General features: G+C 40.2%; 1 protein-coding gene and 1 pseudogene across 1 annotated transcript in view; both read left to right on the top strand.

Annotated features, from left to right (window-relative positions):
• RNF169 (ring finger protein 169) overlaps positions 1-20856 on the top strand; it is a 93956-nt gene that overhangs the window by 35355 nt on the left and 37745 nt on the right. The gene's annotated exons all lie outside the window — the stretch shown is intronic.
• LOC102191258 lies at positions 2507-5036 on the top strand (annotated as a pseudogene).

Here is a 20856-nt window from a genome sequence, read left to right as displayed (position 1 = left end):
ATATGATGCTGAAAAAGACACCCAAGGTTCTTGCTGTCAGGGAGATTCCATTCTAGTGGGAAAGATGAACAGTAAATAAGCAAAAAAGTATTTAATATATATTAATAAAGCAAGGTAGGAAGAGTTACAGGGGAGTAGAAGGGAAACTTGAGACACAAAACGACTGTTTTTAATACAGGGATCAGGGAAAATGTCAGAGAAGGCAACATTTGAGTTGCTACCTGGAAGAGGTGAGGGAGCAAGCCAAGTGAAGTTGTGAGGAGAGAGCATTCCCGGCAAAGGAAATAGCAAACACACAGGCCCGGAGATGGAAACAGGTTTTCCTTGTTAAAGGAACACCTTGGCTGGAACGGTAAAGCGTCTGTCTACAATGCGGGAGATCCGGGTTCGATTCCTGGGTTGGGAAGATCCCCTGGAGAAGGAAATGGCAGTCCACTCCAGCACTCTTGCCTGGAAAATCCATGGACAGAGGAGCCTGATAGGCTACAGTCCATGGGGTCGCAAAGAGTCAGACACGACTGAGCGTTTTCTTCACTTGGCTGGAACTAAGTGTACAAGTTGTGGATGGAAGTGCGGTATGGGGATTTGGTATGATGTGAGTTGCGAGAGAGGAGGGCCATATCGGAGACCACCTAGTTGCCTGGTAAGGACCCTAAGTTTATTTCAAGTGTGATGGGAAGCCAGTAATATGATCTGACTTATATCTGCCTGCAATGCAGGAGACCCCAGTTCGATTCCTGGGTCAGAGAGATCCACTGGAGAAGGGATAGGCTACCCACTCCCACTCCAGTATTCTTGGGCTTCCCTTGTGGCTCAGCTGGTAAATAAGCCACCTGCAATGATGGAGACCTGGGTTCTATTCCTCAGTTGGGAAGATATCCTGGAGAAGGGAAAGGCTACCCATTCCAGTATTCTGGCCTGGAGAATCCTGTGGACCAGTCCATGGGGTCACAAAGAGTCAGACATGCCTGAGTGACTTTCACTTTCATACTTTTGAAAGGTCTCTATTTGCCTTGTGGGGAATAAACTGTAATGGGCCTAGGAATTAGGAATTGTACTTACTATCAATAGTAGAGACTCCAGTATTCTTGGGCTTTCTTGGTGGCTCAGATGGTAAAGAATTCACCTGCAGTGCAGGAGACCTGGGTTCGATCCTTGGGTCGGGAAGATTCCCTGGAGGAGGAAATGGCAACCCACTCCAGTATTCTTGTCTGGAGAATCCCATGGACTGAGAAGCCTGGCAGGCTGCAGTCCATGGGGTCACAAAGAGCAAGATACGACTGAGCAACTAAACAGAGCAGTAGAGACCCCAACATAAAGACTCAAATAAATTAGATGTTTTATTTTTTCAAGTAACAAAAAAGCTGGAGGTAAACTGTCCAGGACTGATAGGCAACTCTAGGACATCAGAGGTTCAGGGTCCTTTTGTTTTTCTGTTTAGACATCTTTTAGTGTGCCTGTCTCCTTGTGGTGTGAGATAGTTGATCCTTCTCTAGAACTCCATCTAGACAGAAGGTAAGGCAGAAGGGCATATGTCAGCTGAATTTGGTCTTTTAAAGAGCTTTCTCCAAAGCCCCACCCAGTGACTTCGCCTTATTTTGTAGTTCAGTGTCACAGACTCCCTGTGGCTGTCAGGAAAGCTGGGAAACATAGTGTTTTAGCTGGGTACATTAGCTTCCTCAGTAAAATTAGGATTCTTTTAGTAAGAAATGAAAAAATGAATACTGGGTAGGCAGCTAGCTGTCTCTGCCGCGTGGGACAAAAACGGAAATAAGACCAATTAGAACACGGAGTAAGCAATGGGTTGGGTTTAGCCAGGATTCGTAAGTATGCTAAGAAGCATGACAGAGGGAGTGAAGCAGTGGACCTGAAGGTGTATACGAGGAAGTTGCAACTTTGAACTGTGGTTACTTTAAAAAGGTTGGTTGAGGAAGGAATTGAGAACATGAGGGGCATGGTGGGCAGTGAGAGTGGTAGAGTTGGTGGGCTGGAAGTTTTGATGGTGATAGAGAATTGTGAGAGTCGGGTGGCTAGCATATTAGTGAAGCTGGAAACCTAGAAGTGGCAGTCTAAATGTGAGAGGCTTGAATGGGATGCCGAGACGTAGTTTTAGTTATTGAACATGACAGTTTGGGGTATGATTATGGGAGGAGGTAACTGAAATAGGATGGAAGAAAAGATTTATCTAGAAGGAAGTGAAGAACCTGAGAGAAAATACTGCTATTGAAATCTTCAGGAATGATCACTGGAGCAGCTGGGCAGAAACTTGGGTGCTGAGGTTTTCTGTGAATAAGGGAAGTTGACAGGCAAAGTAGGTGACTACCACAGAAAAGGGTTGTGAGTGTTACAGTCTAATGGTAAAGACTTCAAAGAACCTAGGAGTTTTGAGGAAAGATACGATCTATTCTGTAGCCAGTTTTTTTTTTTTTTTTTTCTGATGCTATGTTTTTTTTGTATGTGTGGATGGGAAGCAAGTGCTTTCATATAGGTACTTTTTTCATACCGAATGATACTTCATGGTGTGGATGAGGCGTACGTAATTCATTTAACCACTAATCATTTAAATTGTTTCCCATTTTCCCCAATTTTGAAGAGATGTTGCACTAAACATGTGTGAATATATCTGAGCAAATGTTAAGTTAGATTCCTAGAAGTGAAAGGGTGGGTCAAGTGGTATATACACTTTGTATTTTGGTGGATATTAAAAAGACTTTTTCAACCTAACTCATCAACAGTAAAAGAGAGTCCCTTTTCATTATTTTTAATATTTTGCTCTCTCCTGAATGAAATATCTCATTGTTTTCATTTACATTTCCTGAATTACTACAGAGGAGGAGCATCTTGTGCTGACTGGCCATTTCTTTTTTTGTGTGTGTGAATTGCTTATTTAGCAATTTCACACCTTTAAGTGCGAAAACTAGTTCCATCTTCTGCATATTTGTGATCTTGTTTGCTAATGGCATGCTATTTTTTTCTGTACTTTTATAGATCTGTTCCATTAAAGAGAAGTTTCCTGACATTTCATGTTGTTTTAAGCAGGAGGAGAATATTAGAATGTGCTCAGCCCTCCACCTTGTTGCATTGACTGGGGAAAGAATTTTGTTATCCCTGTGTTGGGAGCTTCCCCTGGAGGAGGGCATGGCAACCCACTCCAGTATTCTTGTGTGGAGAATCCCATGGACAGAGGAGCCTGGCAGGTTACAGTCCTTCGGATTGCAGGGAGTGTGATCCTACTAAAGTGAATGAGCACAGGGGAAAGATTAAGGAAGCACCAAGAGGCCAGAGGCCCTACAACTCTCACAAATTATTTCTGTAGTTTACTGTCCTTGGGTGGTATACCATTTTACCAATTTAGATAAGAAAATGAGACAATTATGGATGCACAAGCTTCTAATTTTTAAAGTGCCACTGGGACTACTGTGCTGGCATCATCTTTGGGTGGTGTGGCATTGTACGTGTGAGGGGTGGGTACTGTAGGAGGTCATGGTGACTTGCAGGGTTCTGCACTTCATGTTCAAAGTGGAAAACCATTTCCTAACGGCATTTCTATCGTGATGTCCTGGGAATGAAGGCCTTAATGATGGCAAATGAAGTAAAACGATGGATGGATTTGGACCTGAGGCTGATCATTTTGTTGTAGAACTGACTTACAATTAGGGCATCGGAGACTAAAAACCTGACAATGACTTCGTGGTTATCATACTCGCTTCTAGCCAGTTCAGGTCAGTTGCTCAGCCATGTATGACTCTTTGCGACCCCATCGAACTGCAGCATCCCAGGCCTCCCTGTCCATCACCAACTCCTGGAGTTTACTCAAACTCATATCCATTGAGTTGGTGATGCCATCCAACCATCTCATCCTCTGTCGTCCCCTTCTCCTTCCTTCAGTCTTTCCCACCATCAGGGTCTTTCCCGATGAGTCAGTTCTTCACATCAAGTGGCCAAAATATTGGGAGTTTCAGCTTCAGCATCAGTCCTTCCAATGAATATTCACCACTGATTTCCTTTAGGATGGACTGGTTGGATCTCCTTGCAGTCCAAGGGACTCTCAAGAGTCTTCTCCAACACCACAGTTCAAAAGCATCAGTTCTTCGGTGCTCAGCTTTCTGTATAGTCCAACTCTCACATCCATTCATGACGACTGGAAAAACCATAGCTTTGACTCTATAGACCTTTGTTGGCAAAGTAATGTCTCTGCTTTTTAATATGCTGTCTAGGTTGGTCATAACTTTCCTTCCAAGGAGCAAGTGTCTTTTAATTTCATGGCTGCAGTCACCATCTGCAGTGATTTTGGAGCCTAAGAAAATAGTCTGTCACTGTTTCAATTGTTTCCCTCTCTATTTGCCATGAAGTAATGGGACTGGATTCCATGATCTTAGTTTTCTGAATGTTGAGTTTTAAGCCAACTTTTTCACTCTTCTAGCCAGGCCGTCAACAATGCCAGGAAGCTGGAGTGGCCATTCAATGAGGTTGCAGAAGGTGTTTTTGAAACCAAAGCCCCTGGAGGATATAAATTCTGTTTGCAGAACTGCAGTCCACTGCAGACAGATCCTATATTAAAAGTAACTCTTCCAGAGTCTGATCTTGAGAAGTCCTTTGGCTACTGGTATAATTTAGTAGGAATGAAAGTTTATGAAAAAGATGAAAAGAAGCAGAGGACTTTGTTGGGCTCTGCTGATAACCAGTGTAAGCTGGAGCTATAGAACATCTAGGAGGCAGTGATCTTGCAGCAGCTTTTGGACAAATTGCCTTTTCTTGCCCCTAGAAAGAGTTGTCAGAAGACTTGATAAAATGGGAGAACCGGGGGATTCTGACTTTCTCTTGTGAGTCTGGACACTCTAGGGAAAGCAACAGTACAAGTGATCATTCTGCCTGGCCCTGATGGACATGAAATTTGCTTTGTGGAAGATGAAGCATTTTGAAAACTCTAAAAGATGGATCCAGAGAGAAGCAGATTATTGGATGATGCCATGGCAGAAGATGAAAATGATGAATGGTTTGCTTCACAAAATAAAACAAGGCTTCAGGTTAACTGAAGACATCATGTGTAACAAGCATTAGTGTTTCCTGTTTCAACACTTGTGAGGCCTAATGCATGCATTATGTGATAAATGCTCTTATAACTTGGTTGTTTCCTGCACAGCTAGAGAGGCTGGGGTGGTAAAGATCTGTGTATTTTAATCTTTGAAAGGTCTGATATATTTTAGAAAAATCCCATCATTATTAGTCCATTTAGAGGAGAACTCTCACTGTCATCCTTGCCATTACTGGAAGGGCACACTCTATGTGTGACTGTATTACATTAGTAGTAAATTCTTCTCTAGCCTGAGACAGATGTATGGAACATTACCTTTGATTGAGGGAATTTTGATAAGCCTGTAACTTTAATGAGAGCAGTTACATCCAGATTTTTTTTTAAGTGCCATTGAACAGCACTCTTCCGACGAGCCCTGTGTTCATGACACCACTGCGTTGATTATCTTTTACTGTGGAATTGAGAGAAGCTCCCCCAAAATGTGGGGACTGCTGTGGTCACCAAAATAGGTATAGTTTGTATTGCAGGGGATATTTGATGGGAGACCTCTTAAAAATTGATTAGTCCAATCACATCTTTCATTTCAGTCACATTCTTACAGAGTATAAGCCTCATACAAAAAAGTTTGTCGTTTTTGGTCAGGGCTATATCCTTAGCTCTAAAAGCAGTTCTTAACACATAGATTCTCATGTGCTGTAAATGTTTGTGGAATTAAACTTAGTGCATACAGGCCCTATGTCTAGTACTAAAGTGGGAGAGGAGATATCAAGGATGAATAGGACATGGTTCCAAATTGAAAGAAGTTCATATTTGTTTTATTCTAAATTCTTAAGTATGGCTAGTTAACATTTGAAGTACTATTAATAATAGGGAATAAATACTCTGGAGTAGTTACTTAGCATTTGAAAGACAGTAATCAGAACTTTCTCTACAGAGGCTCCTATAAGCCCTTTAGTTATTTCTGCAATCATCCAGTACCTGAGGTTTATTGACTAGCATAGTGAATATTATAAATGTTTTCTAAATTTTTAATTTTTGTAATGTTTAAACAAATAATAAATAGGTCAATAAAATGAATACTTGTATACCCATCACTCATATTTTGTAATTATGAAGATAAATAATTTTTCATGGTAAAATGGGCATTATTCATGACATGATTAGCTACAAATATTCTGTAGGCATCTCCACCCTTGAATGAACAGGATTGAAGAATCTAGTCAGCTCCACAGCCTGTTCCTTCAGTGGAGGCTTGCCGTATGGCTAGGAATTCCATTTGCTTTTGTGTTTAGCTGTCAGACAATTTAATTATTTGATTCTAACTTGAAGGTTAGTTGACGCCTCCTGCTAGATGATTGCCTTGAGTGAACCTGTCATACAGGTTATTTATTTGTATCTAAAAGGATATAACGCTAGCTGGAACTTAATGATACTTATATAGTAAGTTATATGACACACACAAAAAACTTTTAAGTGCTGTGAGATATATCTGACATAAAATTTGTCATTTTAACCAGTTTAAGTATACAATTCATTGGCCTTGAGTATACATTCATAGTGTTGTGCAATCATTGCTGTTCTTTCTCCAAAATATTTTTATCCCTCCAAACAGGAACTCTGTACCCATTAATCCATACCGCCTCATTCCATCATACCCCCTAACCCCCGTTAACCTCTGACCTACTTTCTCTTTCTACAAATTTGCCTATTCTAGATAGGTAAGTGGAATCATATCATATTTGTGCTTTTGTGACCTGGCTTATTTCACGCAGCATGTTTTCAAGGTTCATTCACATCATAGCATGTTCTAGTAGTTCATTCCTTTTTATGGCTGGATATTCCGTTTTGTCAAGGCTATGGTCTTCCCAGTGGTCACGTATAGTTCTGAGAGCTGGACTGTAAAGAAGATAGAGCACCAAAGAATTGGTACCTTTGAACTGTGGTGCTGGACAAGACTCCTGAAACTCTTGGGGAGCGTGGAGATCAAACCAGTCAATCTTAAGGGAAATCAACCCTGAATACTCATTGGAAGGACTGATATTGAAGCTGAAGCTCCAGTGTTTTATTCATCTGATGTGTACAGATGACTCATTGGAAAAGTCCCTGATGCTGGGAAAGATTGAGGGCAGAACGAGAAGAGGGCATCAGAGGATCAGAGAAGAGGGCATCAGAGGATCAGATGGCTGGATGGTATCACCGATGCAATGGACATGAACTTGGGCAAACTTTGGGAGATGGTGAGGGACAGGGAGGCCTGGCGTCCTGCAGTCCATGGGGTTCCAGAGAGTCGGACATGACTGGGCAACTGAACAACAACAACGTTTCATTTAGTTAATCCTTTGGTCTCCTGATGGACTCTTGAGTTCTCATTTTTTGGCTATTGTGAATAATGCTTCATAAGCATTGGAATACAAGTGTCTGTTTGACTCCCTCTTTTATTTTGGGTATATAATTAGGAGTGGAATTGCCAGGTCAAGGGAATCATTAAACTGTGTTCTACAGCAGCTGTACAATTTTGCATTCTTACCGACAATGTGTGAGGGCCCCAATTACTCACATTCTTGTTAGTACTTGTTATTTTCTGATTTTTAAAAAAATAACCATTCTAGTGGGTATCTCATTAGGTTTTGATTTGCATTTCCCTAATGAATATGATGTTGAGCCTTTTTTCATGTCCTTATTGATAACTTTGTGTTTCTTCTTTGGAGAAATGTTTGTTTAGGTCTTTCTGCTCAGTTTTGAGTTGCGTTTTTGTTGTTGAGTTGTAAGTTTTTTTTAAAATGAATTCTGAATATTAAATCCTTGTCAGATACATGATTTGTAAATATTTTGTCTCACTGTATAGGTTGTCTTTTCACTTTTTTGTTAGTATCCTTTGCACAAAAGTTTTTAGTTATGATGAAGTCCAATTAATGCTTTTTCTTTTTGATCTAAATTGCTTAATGCTTTTCTGTTTCACTTTTTCAGTCAGCATAGTAATTCGGAGATTCATTCAGCTAGTTACATGTATCAATAATTTATTCTTTCTTATTGTTGAGTAGTATTTCATTGTACATGTCACAGTTTGTTTATCTGTTTGCCTCTTAATAGACATTTGGGTTGTTTTCAGTTCTTAGCTATTACAAATAAAGCTACTGTGACCATTCACTTGCAAGTCTTTGTACAAAATAATTTTTTTTTCTCTTAAGTAAATACTTGACTTGAGATGGCTGGATCATATGGTATGTGTGCTTCCTTTTCTAAGAAACTGCCAAACTTTTCCAAAGTGGTTTTCCCATTTTAATTCTTACCAGTAGTGTATGAATGTTCTGGTTTCTCTCAGTCTTTGCCAACATTTGGTAGTGATAGTCTTTTTAATTTTCGCAATTCTAGTTGTTATGTAGTGGTATCTCATTGTGGTTTTAATTTGTATTTCCCTTTTGAACTGTGGTGTTGGAGAAGACTCTTGAGAGTCCCTTGGACTGTAAGGAGATCCAACCAATCCATTCTGAAGGAGATCAGCCCTGGGATTTCTTTGGAAGGAAAGATGCTAAAGCTGAAACTCCAGTACCCTGGCCACCTCATGAGAAGAGTTGACTCATTGGAAAAGACTCTGATGCTGGGAGGGATTGGGGGCAGGAGGAGAAGGGGACGACCGAGGAGGAGATGGCTGGATGGCATCACTGACTTGATGGGTGTGAGTCTGAGTGAACTCCGGGAGTTGGTGATGGACAGGGAAGCCTGGCATGCTGCGATTCGTGGGGTCACAAAGAGTCAGACACGACTGAGCGACTGAACTGAAGAAAGGCAGTGCCAAAGAATGCTCAAACTACTGCAAAATGGCACTCATCTCACATGCTAGTAAAGTAATGCTTAAAATTCTCCAAGCCATGCTTCAGCAATACGTGAACCGTGACTTCCAGATGTTCAAGCTGGTTTTAGAAAAGGCAGAGGAACCAGAGATCAAATTGTCAACATCTGCTGGATCATGGAAAAAGCAAGAGAGTTCCAGAAAAGCATCTATTTCTGCTTTATTGACTATGCCAAAGCCTTTAACTGTGTGGCTCATGATAAACTGTGGAAAATTCTGAAAGGGATGGGAATACCAGACCACCAGACCTGCCTCTTGAGAAACCTGTATGCAGGTCAGGAAGCAACAGTTAGAATTAGATATGGAACAACAGAGTGATTCCAAATAGGAAAAGGAGTACGTCAAGGCTGTGTATCGTCACCCTGCTTATTTAAAGTCTATGCAGAGTACATCATGAGAAATGCTGGGCTGGAGGAAGCACAAGCTGGAATCAAGATTGTGGGAGAAATATCAATAACCTCAGATATGCAGATGACACCACCCTTATGGCAGAAAGTGAAGAACTAAAGAGCCTCTTGAAAAAGTGAAAGAAGAGAGTGGAAAAGTTGGCTTAAAGCTCAACATTCAGAAAACTAAGATCATGGCATCTGGTCCCATCACTTCATGGCAAATAGATGGGGAAACAGTGGAAACAGTGGCTGACTTTAGTTTTTTGGGCTCCAAAATCACAGCAGATGGTGAATGCAGCCATGAAATTAAATGACGCTACTCCTTGGAAGGAAAATTATGAGCAACCTAGGCAGCATATTAAAAAGCAGAGACATTACTTTGCCAACAAAGGTCCGTCTAGTCAAAACCACTGGTTTTTCCAGTGGTCATGTATGGATGTGAGAGTTGGACTGTGAAGAAAGCTGAGCGCCAAAGAATTGATGCTTTTGAACTGTGGTGTTGGAGAAGACTCTTGAGAGTCCCTTGGACTGCAAGGAGATCCAGCCAGTCCATGCTAAAGGAGATCAGTCCTGAGTGTTCATTGGAAGGACTGATGTTGAAGCTGAAACTCCAATGCTTTGGCCACCTGATGCGAAGAGCTGCCTCATTTGAAAAGACCCTGATGCTGGGAAAGATTGAGAGCATGAGGAGGAGGGGACGACAGAGAATGAGATGGTTGGATGGCATCACTGACTCGATGGACAAGGGTTTGGGTGAACTCTAGGAGTTGGTGATGGACAGGGAGGCCTGGCGTGCTGTGGTTCATGGGGTCACAAAGAGTCAGACACGACTGAGTGACTAAACTTAACTAATGACTAGTAATGTTGAGCATCTTTTCATGTGTTTATTTGTATTTTCTTACTGTTGAATTTGGAAAGATTTTTGAATACAAGTCTTATCAGGTATATGCTTTGTAAATATTTTTCTCCCTGAATCAGTCTCTTTTCATTTTCTTAGAGTCCTTTGAATGGTAGAAGTTTTTAACTTTCCAAAAGTACACTTTGTTCTTTTTTTTTTCCCCCCCTTTTGTAGATTTTGCTTTTGATGTTATATCCAAGAATTCTTTTTCCAAAGTTAACAAAGATTTTCTCCTGTGGTTTCTTTTGGAAGTTTTATAGTTTTAGGCTTTACATTTAGGTCTGTGATCCATTTTGAGTTAATTTTTATATATGTTGTGCATATGGATGTCCCAATTATTCTGGCACATTTGCTGAAAAGACTGTCCTTCTCCATTGGATTGCTTTCTGCACCTTTGTCAAATATTAGTTACCTGTATATTGTGGATTTGTTTCTAAACTCTATATTGTATCTGTATCATTGATCTATTTGTTTATTATTACACCAGTACCATGCTGTTTTGATTATTGTAGCTTTCTAGTAAGTTATTTTGGCTTCTTGGGTCACTGTATATCCATCTGAATTTTAGTATTGGCTTGCCAGTTTCTACAAAAACACTTGCTGGCATTCTGATTCGGATTGCCTAGAGTCTATCGATCAATTCGGGGAGAATTGATATCTCAGTAATTGAGTCTTCAAACTCATAAACATGATATCCTTCTATTTATTTAGTTCTTCGTTAGTTTCTCTCAGCAGTGGTTTGTGGTTTTCACTTTCCAGCTCTTTTATCAGATTTATCTTAAATATTTCACATTTTTGGATATTACTGTAAGTGGTATTACAATTCTTGCAAGTATATAAAAATACTATTGGTTTTTACATTTTGATACTTTATCCTACAACTGTGCTAAACTCATTTAGTAGTTGTAGTAGCTTTTTTTGTAGATTCTAGTGAATTTTCTACATGGAGGATCATGTCTGTGAATAATGACTGTTTTTATTGAAGGACTTTTACTACCTGATTTTTAAATGATAGTCATCAAGAGAATATGGTACTGGCATAGGGAAAAGACATAGATCAATGGAATAGAATATAGTCCTGGAATAGACCCCCTCATAAATAGTCAATTGATATTCCTAAGGGCACAGAAGTAATTCAGTGGCAAAAGAACTGTCTTTTCAACAGCAATGTTGGAACAGACTTATCCTGTGAATAAATCAGTATACCATGATCTGTATACCATGGATCATAGACTAAACATAAAAGCTAAAATTATGCAGAAGAAGACCTAGAAGAAAAAAATATTGCTCTTAGGGTAGGCAAAGATTTACTAGACAAGAACTCCAAAAATCCTAATCACAGAAGAAAAAAATGATGTATTGAATTTTATTAAAGTTAAAATCTTCTACGCATTTAGAAAATAAACAAAGCAAATACTGGGAAAAGATATTCTCAAAATATCTAACAGCCAACTTTTATTTAGAATTTTTTTAAAAAAGAAACTTGATTGAAAACAGACACTTCACAAAAGAAGACATGCTACCGAAAATGTGAAAAGATGCTCAACATAGTTAACCAGCAGGGAGATACTCACTAAAATCACATATGGGATATCCGCTACTTTCTCTGGAATAGCTAAAATTAAAAGGCTAAGAATTCCATGTGTCCAAATGAGTGTGAGAATAAGCTGGATTTCTCATGAATTGTTAGTGGGAGTAGATCCTCCCTCCATATCTACAAGGTAATGGTTCCAGAAACCATGTGGATAACAAAATCCGTGGATGTTCAAGTCCCTTATGAAAAGCAGAGTACAGTTGGCCTTTGGCATCTGCAGGTTCAGTGTACACAGGTTCCACCAAAGGCAGATTGATGTTTTTAAAACACTTACTTATTTTATTTTTGGGTGCACCAGCTTTTCATCGCTGCATGCAGGCTTTCTCTAGTTGCAGAGAGCTGGGGCTGCTCTTCATTGCAGTGGCTTCTCTTGTTGCGGAGCACAGGCTCTAGATGCACAGGCTTCAGTAGTTGCAGCACATGGGCTCAGTAGTTGCGGCACAGGCACTCATTAACTGAGGCTCACAGGCTCTAGAGTGCGAGCTCAGAAGTTGTGGTGCACGGACTTAGTTGCTCTGCGGCACATGGAATCTTCCTGGACCAGGGACTGAACCCATATCCCCTGCACTGGCAGGAGGATTCTTACCCACTGCACTACCAGAGAATCTGGCAGATTGATTTTTGATTTTTGATCTGTGGTTGGTTAGATCTACTGATGTGGAACCCATGGATATGGAGGACTGATTGTATAAAATGGTATATCTCCATGGGAAACATTTTGGCAGTGTATAAGTTTAAACATACACTTAGCTACTTGATGGAAAAGGCATTGGCGACCCACTCCAGGACTCTTGTCTGGAAAATCCCATGGATGGAGGAGCCTGCTAGGCTGCAGTCCATGGGGTCGCAGAGTCAGACATGACTGAGTGACTTCACTTTCACTTTTCACTTTCATGCACTGGAGAAGGAAATGGCAACCCACTCCAGTGTTCTTGCCTGGAGAATCCCAGGGACGGGGGAGCCTGGTTGGCTGGCATCTATGGCATCACACAGAGTCAGACACGACTGACGTGACTTAGCAGCAGCAGCGGCAACTCTTTGACAGAGCAATTCTACTTGTAGCTGTTCAGACAAGCAAAATAAAAACATCTGTTCAGAAAAAGACATGAATGTTCATAGCAGCTTTATTCATAACAGCTCCAAACTAAATACAACCCACATGTATAATACTTGATAAACATACTGTGGTATATTCATGCAATGGAATATAACTTATCCATAAAAAGAATATAAGGAATACAGTATTATAATGAACTCAGTAGCATGGATGAATATAAAAAATGTGCTGTGAATGAATCTTGACATAAAGGAATATATGCTGTATGATTTTATAGTAGGCGACACTAATCTGTAGTCATAGTTATAAAATTTAGTGTCAGGGAGGCCTGGCGTGCTACAATTCATGGGGTCGCAAAGAGTCGGACACGACTGAGCAACTGAACTGAGCTGAGTAGGGTGGGAGATTGATTACTAGTGGTTTTTTTAAAATTGTTTTTGTTTTTGGCCATGCTGCATTCCATTTGTGGATTCTTAGTTCCCTGATCAGGGACCAAACTCGGGCTCTTGGCAGTAAAAGTATAGAGTCTAAGCACTGTACTGCCAGGGAATTCCCACTATTGGGTTTGAGGTGACTTTCTTGGTGGTAAAAATGTTCTGTATCTTGATTAGGGATATGGTTACTTGGATATATACATTTGTTGAAATTCGTTGAGCTGTGCATTCCATATGAGATCATTTTATCATATGTAGGTTATTCCTTAACATAGTTGATTTAAAAAAGAAAAAAACAACAGCTCAAGGTGGATTGTAGATCTGTATGTGAAATGTCAAAAAATAATTCCTTAAAGATACTATGAGGGCGATGACTGAGTGAGTGTGACTTTGTAGACATGGGGTTCGTGCTGGGGATCTTGGGGAAGGGGGGTGGTGCCTCTGGACCCTCCTTTTCTTGGCAGGGATTCCCGATCTATGTAATTTATGGAGGTAGAAGGAATGGGCTCTGGCCTCCTTGGCATCGTGTCTTCAGTACCAGCAGCTTCCAGTCCTCTGGTTCTATCCTCAAGCGCCAGGACACAGAGCCAAAAAATAGATACTATGAGACAATTTCTTTAAAAATAATCACTAATGTTAAACTGCATTAAAACCTGGAGCTTCTTGCCTTCAAAAGGCACTACCAAGAGAATGAAAAAGGCGAGTTAGTATGAGAGGGGGGAAAAGTGTGTGTGTGTGTGTTTCTTAGAGGTATGTATTTTTTCTTGAAAATTGCTGCATATCCAAAAAGTATAACTCCTATAAATTATTAGGGGAAATTCCAAATATTTGAAAGGAGAAACGGCAACAATGTGAATAGGCATGTCATAAAAAAGAATTTCCAAATAATCGATAGCATGTGAAAAACTGCTTTAGATCTTTAGTCATCAGAGAAATACAAATTGAAGTCATAATGCAGTATTAATATGTATGCACTGAAATGGCCAAAATAGACAATTCTGAGTGTTAACAAGGTTGAGAGCAACTGTCATTCCTGCTACATTGCAGATTGGGGTGAGAGTATAATTTGTACAATGAATTTGGGGAAGCTATGGCAGTGTACCCCCACTTTATGACTAAACAGCTTCTCTTCTACAATATATCCCACAGAATAGTATATGTATCAGGATACATTTTTAAGAATGGTCATAGTAGTTTATTTGTGAATAAAAAAATTAATAGTTACACAAGTATCTATAACAATAAAATCATTGAGTTATTTTGTAGTCAAACATTGGAATACTATAAAACAATGAGAAAGAACAAACTACTAAATACACCTACATGGACGAATCTCATAAACGGAATGTTTATTTTTAAATTGGAGAGTAGTTGCTTTACAATGTTGTGTTAGTTTCTGCTATACAAAAAAGTGAATCAGCTATATGTGTACATATATCCCCTCCCTCTTGGATCACAAATGAAATGTTGACTGAAGAAAGAGAGATTCAATAAATACATAAAATTCCATTTATATAAAAACTCAAAAACAGGTGAAGGTATGTTTTTGGTGTTGTAAGCTGGGATCATGGATATTTTGGGGTGAGGAGTAGGCACAAAGGGTTCCTGATCTGGGTGGTAGTCACCTGGATGTGCTTATTTTGTAGAATTTTTCATGTTTTACATTTATCATTTGTACACTGTGTGTATAGTGATATGATTTTTAAAAGTTTATTTTGGGGACTTCCCTGATGGTCCAGTGGTCAAGACCCCATGCTTCCACTGTAGGGCGCATGGCTTTGGTCTCTGGTCGGGGAACTAAGATCCCACATGCACAGCACAGCCTTAAAGAAAAGTTTATTTTAAAAAATTAATGACAAAGGAAAGATAGTTTGAGGAAAAGTATTACACGGTATTCTTGGAGTGTGGCTGAGAATGAGGTTACTATACGGAAGTCAGTAGTTGTCAGTAATAGTATCTAAAGATAGAGTCAGGGAATTCCCTCGTGGTCCAGTGATTAGGACTCACCCCTTCCACTGCAGGCGGCACAGGTTCCATCCTTGGTCAGGGAGCTGAGATCCCATGAGCTGCCCAGCATGGCATCCCATGAGCTGCCCAGCATGGCCAGTAAATAAATAAACATTAAAAAAAGTGGAGGCAGTAAAAAGCATTCCACTTTACAGAGGTGGGCAGCTTTACTTGGTACAGTCTGAGGTCTCTTGTTTTGGTTCACACTGCTTGTTTCTTGCTTTTAGCTCTAGGGCTATGGTTGCTGTACAGCGCTTACCATGGGAACTTACTGGAGTTGTACAAGCCAGTGTGAGGGATATTTAACATCCAGTGGAGCAAACTTTGGTCCGCAGGAGGTGGGAGTCTATTTATGCAGACACACTCACACGTACATATATATGTATATAATATTTGCTTACCCGTTTCTCACTTCAGATTTGAGTCTTGAGCTGCATCTCCTACAGTTTCTCACATTGTCCTCTGTAGGACAACCATTAGGCCAACCACTTTTATTGGCTTGCTGTCTCTTGTTGTACCATTCCATCCTTAACTCCTGCTCCCCAGCAAAGTATTCCTGAAAAAGCCTTCTGCTCACACTCTGACCTGCTCACCTTAACAAAGAACTATCTGGCCCAAAATGTCAATAGTACTGAGGTTGGGAAACCCTAGTATTTGAAGCCAGTGGTTTGCTTTAAAATCTAAGCTCTTCAGTATTCAAACACAGACTTTAGGAAATAACCACTGAGTGTTAATTTTTGTGTCTATAAAATGGTGATGATAGGTACAAACAAAGCCCTTGAGGATTAAATAAGGTAAGCTCTATAAACTTCATGTCTGAAACATGGAAGAGTTCAATAAACAGCAGCTATCAATACTTCTTTTTTTTTTTTTAGCTCTCATAGAAAAACTTTATTGGAAAGCAGGGAAAACTACCAAGATATGAATGAAGATGAAAAGTAAAAAAAGTTCAGACATAAAGTATATGACCTTGGTTTAAGTGGGAATGGAACCCTTTGGTGGTTTGTAGTTAGTGACCTATATTTTCACTTTGTGGCACTGATGCTACTACAGCTAAGTCGCTTCAGTCGTGTCTGACTCTGTGCGACCCCATAGACGGCAGCCCACCAGGCTCCTCCGTCCCTGGGATTCTCCAGGCAAGAATACTGGAGTGGGGTGCCATTGCCTTCTATCAATACTTCTTACTCAGGGTTATATGCTATTGTCTGACACTATCAGAGCCATTTTCCCTGAGTATAAAAACTCTTTCCTAGAGACCAAGTTCTCAAGTCCTTATAAATAACCATCAAAAGGGACCAAAACTAGCATCTACAGAATCTAGTATAGAGAAAATACCAACATGATTCATATGAAGATTTAAACAGATATATGGAGTTTTCAATTTTGTAAATTTTTAACTTCAAGTTGATGCTGTGTTCACAGAGATTCAACACTGCAATGAAAAAGTTGTTCTGCCAATAGCACAAGTTCACTGTCAAAAACTTTGAGAGCAGCCATAAACATTATTTGGAAGCAAAGGATGCATTCTGAAACACTTAAAAAGCCAGAGAACATAGTATGTAAACACAATTAATCACTGAACAAAGTAATGCTAAAATACATAAAACAGGAAATTTTTTAGTTTTTTTTTAAAATGGCAGCATCTGTGTATGTATATATTATTGGGGGCTATTTTATGCATTTAGGATGTTTAGTAGCAGTTCCTGGTCTCTACCCACTAGATACCAGTAGCAACATACACCTATCCCCTCAGTTGTGATAGCCAGAAGTGTCTCCAGACATTGCCAGGTGTAAAATCATCCTTGGCTGAACACCACCAAGGTAAATGTAGATTTGAATTCCAGTTCAAAGGTTATGGCTCTGAATTTGAACACATTACCTAATTCTGGAATGGGTGAATTTAACTCAGATGAACATTATATCTACTACTGTCGACAAGAATCCCTTAGAAGAAATGGAGTAGCCCTCAAAGTCAAAAAAAGAGTCCAAAATGCAGTTCTTGGGTGCAGTCTCAACAATGACAGAATGATCTCTGCTCTTTTACAAGGCAAACCATTCAGTATCACAGTAATCCAAGTCTGTGCCCCTACCATTAATGCTGAAGAAACTGAAGTTGAATGGTTCTGTGAAGACCTACAAGACCTTCTAGAACTAACACCCCCAAAAGATGTCCTTTTCACTATAGGGGACTGGAATGCAAAAGTAGGAAGTCAAGAGATACCTGGAGTAACAGGCAAGTTTGGCCTTGGAGTACAAAATGAAACAGGGCAAAGGTTAACAGAGTTTAGCCAAGAGAAAGCACTGGTCATAACAAACACCCTTTTCCAACAACATAAGAGAAGACTCTACACATGGACTCTCACCAGATGGTCAATACTGAAATCAGATTGATTCTGTTTTATGCAGCTGAAGATGGAGAAGCTCTATACAATTAGGAAAAACGACTGGGAGCTTACTGTGGCTCAGATCATGAACCCCTTATTGCCAAATTCAGGCTTAAATTGAAGAAAGTAGGGAAAACTATTAGACCATTCAGGTATAACCTAAATCAAATCCCTTATGCTTATACAGTGGAAGTGACAAATAGATTCAAGGGATTAGATCTGATAGAGAGCCTGAAGAACTGTGGATGGAGGTTCGTGACATTGTACAGGAGGCAGTGATCAAGACCATCCCCAAGAAAAAGAAATGCACAAAGGCAAAATGGTTGTCTGAAGAGGCCTTACAAATAGCTGAGAAAGGAGAAGCAAAAGCCAAAGGAGAAAAGGAAAGATAAACCCATTCGAATGCAGAGTTCCAAACAATAGCAAGGAGAGATAAGAAAGCCTTCCTTAGTGATCAATGCAAAGAAATAAAGGAAAATAATAAAGAATGAGAAATTTAGAAAAAAGAAAATGATAAAAATAATGGGAAAGACTAGAGATCTCTTCAAGAAAATTTGAGATACCAAAGGAACATTTCATGCAAAGATGAACACAGTAAAGGACAGAGATGGTATGGATCTAATGGAAGCAGAAGATATTAAGAAGAAGTGGTGAGAATACACAGAAGAACTGTACAAAAAAGATCTTCATGACCCAGATAACCACGATGATGTGATCACTCACCTAGATCCAGACATCCTGGAATGGGAAGTCAAGTGGGCCATAGGAAGCATCACTACGTACAAAGCTAGTGGTGGTGATAGAATTCCAGTTGAGCTATTTCAAATCCTAAAAGTATGCCAGCAAATTTGGAAAACAGCAGTGGCCACAGGACTGGAAAAGGTCAGTTTTCATTCCAATCCCAAAGAAAGGCAATGCCAAACAATGCTCAAACTACTGCACAATTGCACTCATTTCACACGATAGTAAAGTAATGCTCCGAATTCTCCAAGCCAGGCTTCAGCTGTACATGAACCATGAACTTCCGCATGTTCAGCTGGTTTTAGAAAAGGCAGCGGAACCAGAGATCAAATTGCCACCATCTGTTGGATTATTGTAAGCAAGAGAGTTCCAGAAAAACTACTACTGCTTTACTGACTCCTCTAAAGCTTTTGACTGTGTAGATCACAACAAACTGGAAAATTCTTCAAGAGATGGGCATACCAGACCACCTGACCTGCCTCCTGAGAAATCTCTATGCAGGTCAAGAAGCAACCATTAGAACTGGACGTGAAACAGCCAACTGGTTCCAAATCAGGAAAGGAGTACGACAAGGCTGTATATTGTCACTCTGCTTATTTAACTTATATGCAGTTTACTTCATGCGAAATGCTGGGCTGGACGAAACTCAAGCTGGAATCAAGATTGCCAGGAGAAATATAAGTAACCTCAGGTATGCAGATGATACCACCCTTACGGCAGAAAGTGAAGAAGAACTAAAGAGCCTCTTGATGAAAGTGAAAGAGGAGAGTGAAAAAGTTGGCTTAAAACTCAATATTTCCCTACTTTCTTCAATTTAAGCCTGAAGTTGGCAAAACTAAGATCATGGCATCCGGTCTGATCACTTCATGGCAAAAATATGGGGAAACACTGGAAATAGTGAGAGACTTTATTTTTTGGGGCTCCAGAATCACAGCAGATGGTGACTGCAGCCGTGAAATTAAAAGATGCTTGCTCCTTGGAAGAAAAGCTATGAAAAACCTAGACATCATATTAAAAAGCAGAGACATTACTTTGCCAACAAAGGTCCATCTATTCAAAGCTATGGTTTTTTCAGTGGTCATGTATGGATGTGAGAGTTGGACTATAAAGAAAGCTGAGCACCGAAGAACTGATGTGTTTGAACCGTGATATTGGAAGAGAGTTCCAGAAAAACATCTGTTTCTGCTTTATTGACTATGCTAAAGCCTCTGACTGTGTGGATCACGATAAACTGTGGAAAATTCTGAAAGAGATGGGAATACCAGACCACCTGACCTGCTTCTTGAGAAACCTGTATGCAGGTCAGGAAGCAACAGTTAGAACTGGACATGGAACAACAGACTGGTTCCAAATAGGAAAAGGAGTACGTCAAGGCTGTATATTGTCACCCTGCTTATTTAACTTATATGCAGAGTCCATCGTGAGAAATGCTGGGCTGGAGGAAGCCCAAGCTGGAATCAAGATGGCCGGGAGAAATATCAATAACCTCAGATATGAAGATGACACCACCCTTATTTATGGCAGAAGGCGAAGAAGAACTAAAGAACCTCCTGATGAAAGTGAAAGAGGAGAGTGAAAAAGTTGGCTTAAAGCTCAACATTCAGAAAACTAAGATCATGGCATCTGGTCTTATCACTTCTTGGCAAATAGATGGGGAAACAGTGGAAACAGTGAGAGACTTTATTTTTCTGGGCTCCAAAATCACTGTAGATGGTGATTGCAGCCATGAAATTAAAAGACACTTACTCCTTGGAAGAAAAGTTATGAACAATCTAGACAGCATATTAAAAAGCAGAGACATTACTTTGCCAACAAAGGTCCTGTATTTTCCAGTAGTCATGTATGGATGTGAGAGTTGGACTGTGAAGAAAGTTGAGCGCCGAAGAATTGATGCTTTTGAACTGTGGTGTTGGAGAAGACTCTTGAGAGTCCCTTGGACTGCAAAGAGATCCAGCCAGTCCATCCTCAAGGAGATCAGTCCTAGGTGTTCATTGGAAGGTCTGATGTTAAAGCTGAAACTCCAATACTTTGGCCACCTGATGCGAAGAGCTGACTCATTTGAAAGACTGTGATGCTGGGAAAGATTGAGGGCATGAGGAGAAGGGGACAACAGAGGATGAGATGGTTGGATGGCATCACCAATTCAATGGACATGAGTTTGGGTAGGCTCCAGGAGTTGGTGTTGGACATGGAGGCCTGGCGTGCTGCAGCTCATGGGGTCGCAAAGAGTCGGACACGACTGAGCGACTGAACTTAACTGATTGGAGAAGACTCTTGAGAGTCCCTTGGACAGCAAGGAGATCCAAGCAATCCATCTTAAACAAAATCAATCCTGAATATTCATTGGAAGGATTGATGCTGAAGCTAAAGCTGCAATACTTTGGTGACCAGATGCAGAGTCGACTCATTGGAAAAGACCCTGATGCTGGGAAAGATTGAGGCAGGAGGAGAAGGGGACGACAGAGGA

This window comes from Capra hircus, chromosome 15 (assembly GCF_001704415.2).
Source record: "Capra hircus breed San Clemente chromosome 15, ASM170441v1, whole genome shotgun sequence".
NCBI lineage: Eukaryota > Metazoa > Chordata > Mammalia > Artiodactyla > Bovidae > Capra > Capra hircus.
The sequence above is the reverse complement of the archived record's forward strand: the minus strand, read 5'-3'. Positions and strand labels throughout refer to the sequence as shown.